The sequence below is a fragment of the Mytilus californianus genome, unplaced genomic scaffold (assembly GCF_021869535.1).
Source record: "Mytilus californianus isolate M0D057914Y unplaced genomic scaffold, xbMytCali1.0.p SCAF_6, whole genome shotgun sequence".
Lineage (NCBI taxonomy): Eukaryota > Metazoa > Mollusca > Bivalvia > Mytilida > Mytilidae > Mytilus > Mytilus californianus.
The window spans coordinates 68,581,365-68,595,769 of NW_026262712.1; positions in this window are offsets into that span (position 1 = coordinate 68,581,365).

The window sequence follows — 14,405 nt, forward strand, 5'->3', positions numbered from 1 at the left end:
GTTACCTGTGGTCCCCTATGGTAGATATAACTTTGGGTTACCCATGGTTCCCTATAGATTCTACTTGTAGAAATAACTTTGGGTTGACTGTGGTCCCCTATAGTAGATATAACATTGGGTTACCTGTGGTCCCCTATATTAGATATACCATTGTGTTACCCCTGGTTCCCTATATATTTTACTTGTAGAAATAACTTTGGGTTACCTGTTGTCTTTTATAGTAGATATAACATTGGGTTACCCCTGGTCCCCTATCGTAGATATACCATTGGGTTACCCCTGGTCCCCTATATATTCAACTTGTAGAAATAACTTTGGGTTACCTGTGGTCCCCTATAGTAGATATAACATTTGGTTACCCGTGGTCCCCTATATTATTTTACTTATAGAAATAACATTTGGTTACCCCCTGGTCCCCTTTTACATTTTACATTTAGAAATAAAATTGGGTTACCCATAGTACCTAAAGAACATGTATATAGAAATACCATTGGGTTGCCTCAAATCCCAAATAACATTCATGTATAATAACATAAGGCTGTCCCTGTTTTCCTAGACATTTATAAGATAAAGCGAAATGTCATTTGGCCTGATATAAACGTTTCTTGTTTGAAATTCAACGGACATGAAAATATAAGTTACATTATTATTATTCAATACTTTTTTTCAGTTTAATGGATGAACTTGCTAAAAGTGGCAAACATGTGAAACACTTAAGGAGCAAAAAGAGAGACTTGTGGCAGAAAATATTGTTATGACTCGGATGGACTAAGCTGTTCAAAGGGTGACATCCAAAGAATGTATATAATATATAATACCATCACTAACAAGTGGACATTCTACAGTGTTGATGTAATTGTCCTGAGGTAAAATGTTCATGCATATTGTTTCTATATAAATAAGACAAAAAATATTTTTCTTCCTAATTTATTTTCATTCACTAGTACATAATTTGTTTATTAAAATTTTACAAGTTATATTTATTTTGCGAAAAGATTCATGATAAATAGTGATTTTAGAAATTATTTAAATAGGCCTTCTTCTGACCTTCTTTTTGATTTTTAAGACACTCCACGTCATACTACTGTTTTACATAATAAAAAAAGTTTCATATCGGCGGAATTTCAAAATTGGAACAGACAACACAAACAAAGAATAAATTATTCAAAACCTCTGAAAACCCAATGAAAATTCTTGTCTCTTGCTCATCATCGCACAAAGAAATATGTTATGTCCTATGATATGTGATGTTATTGTTTAAAGTCATTTATTCTTACTGAAAATCAGTTACCAATGTATGTTGCTTATTTGCTAAACATATAACATTTTTCAGGTATGTGCAAACATGTCCACCTTGCATTGTTGATTGCTGCCTCAAGGAAAATTGACATTGACATGGAACCATTTCCCAAACCAAATTTTCGAATCCGAACAGTATTTTCATGACAAAACTAATAAGCTAATTGAGATTTCTGTTTATCTTGCTCTGTGTAATTTTTTAATTAAGAAATATTTTCATGTTAAAATTCATGTTTTGCCAAGGAATCATTTGTGTTTGTTCAAAGAGAGTTGTGCCATCACAAAATAACATTCCTGATATGAATGGCACTGACCACCAAGAACTAAATGTACTACCTACACAAGGACCAACAAATCCAGAGAGCACAAAAAGAAAACTAGAACAAAAAAAAAATCTTTATATCGGCAGTTCACTTTTTGAAGATGTTTCAGAGCAGAAAAAAGTGGGCTTCAGACTCATGACAGAGTGTATGCTATTTGCAACACCTCACATTTTGCAAAAATAAATCCCATAAAAGGAAACAGCATCCACTAATGCCAAATAGGAAGGGGAAAAAAGGAAGACCGTCCTTGTTCTGGACTGCAGAAAAATAACAGAAAACCGTCAGGAAGAAGAATAAACGATGATGGAAGCAAGGGAAGAATCAGAAAGACTTTCCGATGGAAACAAACTAAATATGTGTCAATTTCGAGATTATTTTTTATGCTAGACTATAATGTGAGCCTTTGGCTTATATGTTAGAACAGGAAAGAAAGTCCCTTGATTTTAAACGTTCTAAAAAATCTTTTGTGTTTTCATGACACCTTTGATTCAATCCGCATAAACAAAAATGTTTCCTTATAGTTTTGTTTCGCTGTGTCAGTGATGCCACTCCACACAAATTTACATTTTTTATGAGAGTATTGATAAATTAAACTTACATTTAAAAGTTGTTGTATATATATAAATAAGAAGATGTGGTATGAGGGCCAATGAGACAACTCTCCATCCAAGTTACAACATATTGAAAGTTAACAATTATAGGCCATGCAAAGAACAGCCTTCAACACAGAGTCTTTGTTCAAACCGAACAGCAAGCCATAAAGGGCACCAAAATTACTAGTGAAGAACAATTCAAACAGTTAAACCAAAGATTAAATCTATATACAAAACAAGAAACGAACAATAACCATCAAACACATCATAAAACGACAACACTTAACAACAGTCTCCTGACTTAGGACAGGTACGTATTAAATGCAGCTGGTTTAAACGTTTTAAATTAACGCGCACACATTCACCTGCGACAGTAGTGTAACGTTACAACAATAAAGACACACTGTGATGTTCTTGGTATGTCGGTTTTTTTGCCGTTTGTGCTTTTGCCCCTTCCTTGTCTGAACAGTGGTGTTTTGTTTTTTCCAAATATAAAACTGAAAGGTAAATTTTAACAATACAAGCAATCTGACAGGCAGAAGACCTTAATATAGTTCATTTATTTTGTATGAAATGATTTCTAGCTTAATACACAGCATCCAATCTCTCTATAATGCTCATCATCATGACATAAAAACTTCATTGTTAGGCCTCAATGACACGAGGTCTGAAACAAACATTGTACTGTCACTGACCATGACCAGTACCTCAAAATTGTCCACTCACCACTCTCTCCAAATGGATTTAACAGATCCTGAAAAATAAATTAAAGAAACTAAATATAAGCGACGCATGATGGTGCACCTAATAACATGATCATGACGAACTGCCTGCAGGACAGTGAATAGAGTAAACTATATAATCAATTCCCATAAATGAACCGTTATGAAGTTCTAATGTTTTAAAAGTCTAAATGCATGTTTTTTTTTTTACAGAAGACGGGTGCAACGTATGCTTTTTTTCTATTTGTGCTTCAAGGGACATATGTGTAATTTTCTTTAGGGGATCATGCAAAACAAATGGTATGAACATATTTATTTTTCTAAAAGGGACCAACTCAGTGGTAGGTTTAAACATACTTTTCTATAGAGTTCCAGGGGCAACCCAAAGGTATGTATATATGTGTAATTTTCCATAGTGGACCAGGGGCAACACAATGGTCTGTAGACTAGTATATCAAATTTTCTATAGGGGACAAGGGGCAACCCAATGGTATGTATACTAGTATATATATATGTAAGTTTGAACTTTCTATAGGGTCTAGGGGCAACTCAATGGTATGTATATATAAAGTTATCTATAGGGAACCAGGGACGACCAAATGGTATATATATAACTAATATTTTCTATAGGGGACCATAAGCAACCAAATGGTATGTATATATGTAATTTTCTAAGAGGGCCAGGGGCAACCCTATGGTAACTATGTTTATATGTCGATTTATAAAGGGGGCCAGTAGTAACCCAATGGTATGTATATATTTAATTTTCTAAAGGGTACAAGGGGGAACAACATGGTATGTATTTATGCAATTTTTATAGAGAACTAGAAGCAACCCAATGGTATGTATATATGTATGGTCTATATTGGACCAAGGTCACCAAAATGGTCTGTTTACTAGTATATCAAAATTGCTATAGGGGACCAGGGGCATCTCAATGGTGTATATATATATATATATATTTGGGATGTCAACGAGTACTCGAGTACTCGAGTATCGCTCGGTAGTACCGAGTATCGAATACCAAAATGATACTCGACTAATCGGTTCCTTGTTAGAATGCTGTTGCCATCTTAGAGATAAAATATTTTTATTAAGAGCGCCTCCCGGGAAATTATTTATTATTCGAAATTAATCATAATACGTTTCGAATGTTTACGCCTAATTGTCATTTAAAATTCCTCCCGGAACAGAGGTATGCTATGAACAAGAGCACCTTTGCAAGGCTTACACGTTTGGATAATCGTGGTAAAGTAATTCCACTACCTCCACACATCTGTATTGCCAGAGCAAAAGGTTCATCAATAGAAATGTTAGTTACGTAACAAAGTTGAAAAATCGATTCGTCCAAGAAAAAGTTGACAGGATAATATTTCTAAATACGAACAAATTCGTTGCACCCTTTGTCGACCCTCAGGAAATGGTTAAAGATCAATAAGTTCTAATCAGCACCCCTTGTTGATAATTGAATGTGTGTCTTTACGATTCCCAAATACTGTTGTTTTAGTAAACATTTTTCTATAGATGTTTATTAATCAATTAATTAGATACTTGCCAGTTTACATAATTAGTTTATGTGGTAAATGAGCTGTTAAGTATGGTATAAAATTCCAGGGACTTTTTATCTAGGCCAAGGTAATAATGTTGAGGGTTTAACGTTCATAAGACATCAGCCCACAATACGCAAAATGGGTATATTTTTGTGTTTCCTTTTTGTAAACGTTTTTCCGAGCGAGTACTCGAGTATCGCTCGGTAAATCTAACGAGTACTCGATTAGTAAATCTTTACCGAGTTGACATCCCTAAATTATATATATACTTTTCCGTAGGGTTCCAGGGGCAACTCAATGGTATGTATATATGAAATTTTCTAAAGGGGTTCAGGGGCCATTCATTGGTATGTTTATATAAACTTTATAGGGGACCAGGAGCAACCCAATAGTATGTATATATGTAATTTTCTAAAGGGGACCAGGAGCAACCCAATGATAAATATATATGTCATTTTCTAAAGGGGGCCAGGAGCAACCCAATGATATGTATATATGTCATTTTCGAAAGGGGACCAGGAGCAACAAAATGATATGTATTTTTTTATAATATGTCATTTTCTAAAGGGGGCTAGGAGCAACCCAATGGTATGTATATATGTCATTTTGAAAGGGGACCAGGAGCAACCCAATTTTATATCTATATTTAATTTCCTAAAGGGCACAGGAGCAACCCAATGGTATGCATATATGTTATTTTCTCTAGGGGGCAAGGAGCAACCCAATGGTATGTTTATAATATTTTCTAAAGGAGACAAGGAGCAACTCAATGGTTTTTAAATATGTCATTTTCTAAAAGGGTCAAGGGATAACGCAATGGTATGTTTATATATCTATTATACGGGACCACGGATAACCATGATATTTATATGAGTAGAATCTATAGGGGACCACGGATAACCCAAAGTTATTTCAATCAGTAAATGCCAAAGAAGACCAAAGGGAACCAAATGTTATTTCTATAAGTAAAACACAATAGGGGACCACAGGTAACCCAATGTTATATCTACTATAGGGTACCACGGGTATCCAAAGTTATTTCTGTAAGTAGAATCTATACCGGACCGGTGTAACCCAAATTGATATCTACCATAGGGAACCACAGGTAACCCAAAGTTATTTCTATAAGTAGAATCTATAGGGGACCAGGGGTAACCAAAAGTTATATCTACTATAAGGGACCACGGGTAACCCAAAGTTATTTCTATAAGTAGAATCTGTAGGGTACCAGGGATAACCCAAATTTATTTCAACCACTAAATACCAAAGGGGACCAGGGGTAACCTAATGTTTTTTCTTTAATTAAACACTTTAGGGGACGACATGTAACTTAATGGTATGTCTACTATAGGTGACCACGGGTAGCCCAAAAGTTATATCTACCATAGGGGACCAAAGGTAACTCAAAGTTATTTCCATAAGTAGAAACTATAGGGGACCATGGGTAACCAAAAGTCATATCTACTATAGGGGACCACGGGTAACCCAAAATAATTTCTATAAGTAGAATCTATAAGGAACCAGGAGCAACCCGATGGTAAAATAAACAAAGTGAAAGTAAAACATATTTACCTTCAAGTTGAAGAGTTCGTTTATTACTTCGCATTCGCCCGAACTATTTCTGGGGGCCCTCTGGTCCTAATCGAGCGACAGAAATATCCTTGTGCGTAAGTGGGTCCATAGCTCAAATCGACTACAACATTCTGTTTACATTTTGGATATAGTTTCTAAAACTTTTCGTAAAAACCGTTCTCATGGGGATAGAAAAATTTCAATCAAAGAAAATTTCGAACCAACCATACAAATATTTCGGACCTAATTTTTATTTAAAAAAACAACGGCAGACAATATCTGTTAACCAAGCTCTGTTCTTTACCTGTAAATAATTTACATACAATTTTAGAGGATTGCAACACAATTCCATATTGTAGTCCTAAGTATGAAATCGTTCAAATTATAATGGCATACTGTAATTCTAAACTGTTTCCCAAAATTGATCGCCCTGAAGATCATAAAATAATATTTTATTTAAATCAAGTATGTCAATAAATGTTTTGATTTTGTAAATATTGCCGGTATTTGTAAAGATCATTCTGTTAAAGAACAAATTCCTGGATATTTGATAGTACTGAACTACCTCTTGTTTGTTATGTTTACAAAAAATCTACCCGGAATTATGTGTTTAACTATAGCCAAGTGTGTAAAGATGGAAATATCAGTGACAATACACCTACGTCATGTAATTGCAGTTATTCTGAATACATTTATGGCCCCAGTTCCCATGTTATAACAGGAGACCTTAACATCGTTCGTGACCGAGAGTTAAAATCATTCCTCAGTAAAGTAGTAAAGGACCTAAATATCGCCCCCCGTCAATTATTAGTTGGAATGAGTGTCGTAATATCATCCACGACTCACTCCGTACTTACTGTTTGAAATGGATAAAACGAGAAAAGGAAATCTTTGGACTCTTTTTTTTATTCAGTAATGAACATAGTTGATATACGTATATAACATTTTAAAGAACATTTTACTCTTATAACAACAACCATAAAAACCCTATTTCTCGTATCAAACATAAACTAAAAGAACTCGCCAAGGAATTTATTTTTGTTCCGGCTGATAAAGCTGCTAATAATATTATTAATGTTTGACGTAAATTTTACATTGAGGTTCTGCAAAAGGAAATAACGAATTCACCAACATTCCAACTGACTCCATTTTCGGAAAACGACATCTGTAACAAACATAAAATTTTAGCAATTTCTTTACAAGCAGAACCGAATACAATGAAAGTTCCAACTATGTACTGGCTTCCGAAGCTACACAAAAAACCTAACAAATATAGATTTATTTCGTCTTCAAGCCATTGTTCCACTACTAAATTGGCTATTCTACTTACAAGTACACTTGGTACAATCAAAAACCTGATAATAAATTGTTCTAAATAATAGTGGAATTAATTTCTTTTGGAGTGTCAAAAATTCGTTGGAAGTACTTGATAATTTGCATGCATATATTGGTGATTTTGAATCTGTTCAAAGTTTCGAGTTTTTTTCCCTATATACCACTTTGCCTCATATTCTAATAAAGAAAAAAAAAATCACACACCTAATTAAATGGGCATTTACAAAGTCAGAATGCGAATACATATGTTCAAACTCTTTTGGGTCATTTTTTAGTAACAACAATCAAAAGAACTATGTCGATTGGACATGCTTTGATACTATAACTGCCCTTGAATTTTTACTAGATAACATTTTTGTTCGCTTTGGAGATTCCGTATATAGTCAAGTTATCGGAATTCCAATGGGGATTTACTGTGCACTACTTATTATGGACCTGTGTCTAAATTGTTATGAGTTACAATTTATGACTAAAATCAGCAAAGACCCATCGAAACAACATCCAATTCAAAAATTTAACAATACTTTCAGATATTTGGATGATTTATTGGCTCTCAATAATGACGACTTCAGTGTGTATACTACAGAAATTTACCCTGTTGAACTAACTTTAAATAAAGCTAATACTAACAATGAACACTGCCCTTTCCTCGATCTTGATATCTATATCATTAACGGGAAGCTTAATACCAAAATTTATGATAAAAGAGATGATTTTTTCATTTCCTATCGTTATTTATCCATTTTTAGATGGTGACGTTCCCTTTTCACCATGTAACATGTATGTTACAACGTTTTAGATTTAAGCGAGAGAAATTTATGTTTTACTGAAAAATTATTACACCAGGGCGTTCGATACCACAAACTAGTCAAAATATTTAATAAATTTTATTATCGGTACAAGGACATCATTCGTAAATAAAATTCAACATGCAGACAGCTTATACGTTCAGGTATTTCACATCCAATTTTTTAAGGTAATATTCTTTACAAAGCACAAAAATGTCGGCATTCACCTCAAAAGCTTACAAAACCTTTAAACAGACTTATTAAGAAGCGATATAGGTACGATACTGTTGTCAGGTCATTAAAGATTGCATATTTTGGTTTTAATATTAATTCATTTATAGGGTCTTTGCATCGGAAATAAACACATTTATTCTAAAACCAGTTGTTGACATGATACGGGTTATATGGTATAATACTAAACCCCTAACGGGAGGGATTGTGCTTGATATTCATAAGATGAAGACATAATCTTTCAATCAGTTTAATTGGGGTCTGGAGCTGGCATGTCAGTAACTGCTAGTAGTCCTTTATTAATCGATGTATCATTGTCATTTTGCTTAGTTTCTTTTGTTACCTATTCTGACATCGGACTCGGACTTCTTTCTTCCGTCTGTCCCCCTTCAGGTTAAAGTTTTTGGTCAAGGTAGTTTTTGATGAAGTTCAAGTCCAATCAACTTGAAACTTAGTACACATGTTTCCTATGATATGATCTTTCTAATTTTAATACCAAATTAGAGTTTTGGCCCCAAGTTGACGCTCCACTGAACATAGAAAATGATAGTGCGATTGGGGCATCCATATACTATTGACACATTCTTGTTCTACATTGGCTAGAGGTATAGAGGGAGGGTTGAGATCTCAAAAAACATGTTTTACCCCGCCGCTTTTTTGTGCCTGTCCCAAATCAGGAGCCTCAGGCCTTTGATAGTCTTGTATGATTTTTAATTTTAGTTTCTTTTATATATTTCGGAGTTAAGTATGACGTCCATAATCACTGAACTAGAATACATTTTTGATTAGGGGCCAGCTGAAATACGCCTCCGGGTGTGGGATTTTCTCGTTGCATTGAAGACCAATTGGTGGCCTTCGGCTGTTTGGTTAGGTTGCTGTCTCTTTGACACATTCCCTATTTCCATTCTCAATTTTATACAATATATAGATCTACAATTGTGCAAATACTTTTATGATCTAATCCACAATCTTGTAAAAGTATGCACTAATCAGCTGACCTAGAAAATGCATCCACTATTTAAGGTCAAACAATCAATAATTGGAATTAAAAAGAATACCGGTAAAACAAAAGATGCTCACTGGTACATGTACCTATATCCTACAAACTTTAAGAAACAACATATACAACGAGTCAACTGGAGATGTCTTTGTAGCCTGTGATGATACGTCAGAAACTCTTAGAACATGTAATTTTGGCTGTGTATCCTGGGATTATATAAGAATTTATACCAATAATCGATGATATAAGACATGTCCTAAACGTGAACTGCTTGCATAAGTGGGAATATCTATCCTTAGAAGTACAAATGCAATTTGTTATGTACATTACTAAACTCAACAAAGAGATCGAAGAAGTTGTCCGAGGATAAAGTTACGACAATATAATACGAAACCAGACGACTACTATTTCTTATTTATAGTTCTCGACAAAAACTGTTATTATCAAAACAGCAAAAGTGAATATAACGTAATATTTCATGTATTTCAATATAAATATGATCATGGTCATCCTTTTAAAGGATTTCAAGATACAGAAGTAAGATAAGGTATAATTTACACACTTTTGCAATTTTGCGTTTATATGAAATATCTGGGACTTTTATGCTAGTCTAATAGTCCCAGGAAATATACAGCAAGAAATTGTAAGTGAAATTACTTTTGCCATGCACTTTTCACTGATCTACACAAAAAGTTGACATGAGGATACATATATGCATCGTAAGAAATTAAGAACAAATGTTTAGTCCAAGTAATAATGAAAATAATCCGAGTTGGAACGAATTGACCATTGAATTTGGACCACAGAGGATATGTGCTTTGAGTTTCACCAACACCCTACTTAGAGAGCTACCATTTGATTTTTAGTGGGGGGGGGGGGGGGGGGGGGGGGGGGGGGGGGGGGGGGTTAAGGTGGGCTAGGATGAAAAAATTTTGTCCTGCATTTTTATTTGGTTGTAATCTCTGTCCAGCCTTTTTATTTATCACTCTATTCGGTCCTGCCTTTTTTTTTTAAAGTTTATCCAGACTTTTTTTTACATAAATTGATCCTGCCTTTTTTTTTGCAAAGTTACTCATCCTGCCTTTTTTTTTACTCCAAACTCCTGTCCTGCCTCTTTTTTCAAATTTCATCCTACCCCCCCCCCCCCCCCCCCCCCCTCCAAGAAAATAAAAAAAATCAAATGTTAGCTCCCTAAAATGATGAAAATATGCCGATCATGAGTACAGTCTGGGACTAATACCCAGATACAGTTTGAAAATCAAAATATTCATTAAATTTAACTTGAACAATAACAGTTACACATTTTAAATGAAAATTTTTCTCCTTTAAAAAAATTGTTGTGATTGTGGCCATTTCATGCTAGGGACCTTTAAAACTAGTAAAAGATTCTCTCTTTATTTTTAATTACGTCCCTTGGGCTGTATGGACGAGTTGTGTGTCCTTCTGAGTAGTGTGACTTGTGGTTATTTATAAGATGTGTTAATATGAATACCAATAATGGACTTATTATTGATTTGTGATTTTGATAACTGACGGGGAAAAGAAAATTCGACCAACTAAGCCACCAGCAAAGAGGAAAAGATTACGAAACAAAAGTTCCAAAGGTGCTTTGGATTCGTCCGCCATTTTGAGTATGTCCCAAACAAGTTCAAGTTCTGGGTTGTGTAATTTTTCAGCGGCGTTAACTTAGCAACTTTATTTCTGAATGTTTTGAGAAATAGACATCCGATGATGATGGCAATGCTTCCGAAATGGCCAAGCTACGTTCTGTTAAGAATGAAATTTCTGAGCAACTAGAAACCATATGGTGCGAATATATAAGAGCAATTTACTGTTTTTTGGTGTTGAGCAGACGGAAGGTGAAGATTGTGACAAAACTGTTAACAACATGTGTTGTACAAACTTGATTTTTTTGAACCAGTTGAAATTTCTACTACTTATGGGGTGGGAAAGAAAGGTGTTGGTAACACCGAATCTCAAAACACAAACACTACCAAGTTACGACTTATTGTTGCTAAACTCTTGCTTCTACATCAGGTAAGGGACAATGTACGTAAAAGCTCTCATAAGCTAAAGGGTACACACATGTCAAACTCAGAACATTGTCCAAAGTATGTGCATGAAAAACGTCAAGCTTTGATTCCAATTTACAAAAAGGCAAACCTTGATGGAAAATCGGCGTTTCTTTTTCTCTGACCACATTATATATTTATTTTCTGCATATATATAATTTTAGTGACTTCAGTAATGGATTTAATTCCGTTTTCATTATATATTTTTATGTATATTTGGTTTGAACAAACATTTGATAAAAATTTACATTTGTTAATTTCTGATTAGATACATAATATGATTTGAATACAGAAAAACCAAAAATGTTAAGATATAATTTAGACCAAAGAAATTTTATATCCAAAGACTAATTGCCTGAACGATACCATATAATTTAAATTTGATTTTTTTCATTAACTCATGAATACTTTTCGAAATTTTTTCTAAACATTGACGAGAATAAAAAAAAGTGGTTATAATCTTCTTCTTCGTTATATACATTACATAGACCGTCGTTCTTCTGTTTCCATTTAAATAATAAGTGTTTCTTTGGTAATATGAATTGTTAAAGTTTCCGTCTATATATTTTTAACTTATTTTCGTCTAAATAATGAAACATGAAAAATGTAGCTGATTAATACTAAGGTTCTCATTAAATTGTAAAATACACACCCATTTGCTAACGTCAATTGAGCGTTGGGCTTTATCTTTTCAAATTGACTTGTATAATATATTTGTTGAAAAACTTGAAGCCTCAATGTAATTACCTTTCCGGAACAATTTATGTCTAGGAATATTTACGATACTCTTAATAGAACTGATAGACTTTAACACTGGTGCCAGTCTTTTAGGTTGGCTTTTTTTCAAATATTTATTTCTGCTATCCAACTATTCTTACAGACTAATTTTTTTAAAATAAGATGTTGAGATATATCACCAATGTCATCTATAATATCATTGACAAATATCAGGTTACTCTTTTTTTGACATAAATAATCATTTAAATGGTCATAATTATAAATTTACTGTTTACAAAACTTTGAATTTTTGAAATACTAACTCAAAGGCTTTTCTTCCTTAGGAATAGATTACCTTAACTGTATTTGGCAAAATGTTTAGTAATTTTTAGTCCTCAATGCTCTTCAACTTCGTACTTTATTTGGCGTTTTAACTTTTTTTTATTCGAGCGTCACTGATGAATCTTTTGTAGACGAAACGCGCGTCTGGTGTAAATACAAAAATTCATTCCTGGTATCTATGATGAGTTTATTTTCAAAATTAGTCAGTTTGTGTCCCGAAATCACCAGTTTTCTTATTTCTGGGAAGTTGGTAGGTTTTTTCGACAGTCAATCACCTGATATTACCTAAAATCTAAATACTTCTTTATAAAATTCAGAGATGAATTTGATATTCAAAATTCATCTTAAAAATCAACAAATTTATACCAACCACACTGAGATATTTTAAAGGAATCAACTTCCAGTGTGAAATACCGTTACCAAATCTACCTACCCTAGATGCTTTTAGCGACATAAAATAACTTTGTATATCAATCATGGTTTGTTATCCCCTTCTTCGTACGACTAAATCATCTAATTTCTTTGAACCTTATCTGGATTACCATTCTAGATGTATTAATAGCATTTACTTTCTATATCTTTTGTATATTTCTCTGGAACTGTACAGGCATTTACAAAAAATGAAAAAGTGGTTGAACTACTGTTTTTGTAATATAAGTATTTTCCCGACTAATGTTGAATTGCGTTTCCCCCATACCTGAAATAATTTAAACATTTTCTCAATTTTATTGTCCCAGTTTAATTATTCACATTCTTCTCTGTAATGACCAAAATATATTCCTAATGCTTTAACTGGTTCATTGGTCCAAATACTCCCGGCTACCTTATCTTTAATATTTTTCAGTTTTCCTATCCATATACCTTCTGTTGTATTTTTATTCAAACCTAACCCAGAAAATGATCCAAACATTTATATTTCGGTCATTGCAGTTTTTTGGTGGGGTTCGTGTTGCTAAGTCTTTAGTTTTTCTATGTTGTGTCATCTGTACTATTATTTGTCTGTTTGTCTTTTTATTTTTGTTTTTAAAATACCCTGTTTAATCTTTATTAATAATTTGTGTTAGTATAGTATAGCGTTATCCTAGAACAGAAATAATAATTTTAAATCTACATTTGGTTAAAAAATTTGGCCTATAATTATCCAACAATAAATGATCCCCATTTTTTACCAATAATTTCCAAAATACTAGTGCGTTTTGAGTGTGATAAACTTCCTTTTTCATTATCCTTATCGCAAACCTTTACTAGAAGATATTTAAGTTTTTGACAAAACATCTGATAAAATTCGACTGTAAGACCATCTAGCCTTGGTGCACTATTTATTTTCATTGCATTTATAACGATAGTACCTTCTTCTATTGTTACTTGTCCGTTCGAAACTGATTTGTCAACGTTAACTAAATGAATTTCTATTTCAGTTTTATAGATATAATTTTCGACTAAGACTTTTTTTTTTTACACTTCGAGCTGTACAATTTTTTCATAATACTGCTTATTTTTTTCAATAAATCGGCCTGATCTGTTGTTTTATTTCAATTCTCGTCGCTTAGTTTATTTATCGATTGTGTTAACTTGTTTCTGTTTTTCTCAACCTAAGCAATATGCAAAAAATAAGTTGTATTTTTTCCATATTCTATCTATTTCTCCGATGACCTAACCTGTGCCCCTCGAGTTTTCTGTTCGTATAACTTACCAATAATTCTATTCTCAATCTTTTTTTCTCCTTCTAATTATGCATCCTGTCGAGGTAATGCACCGCTTCACCTTTTTTTCTCTTCCAGTTTTTTTTTCTAAATCACGACTTAGTTCTCTATTTGCCTTTGCTGAATTTTTTCAATATGCTTTGCTTTCCTCCGTTATT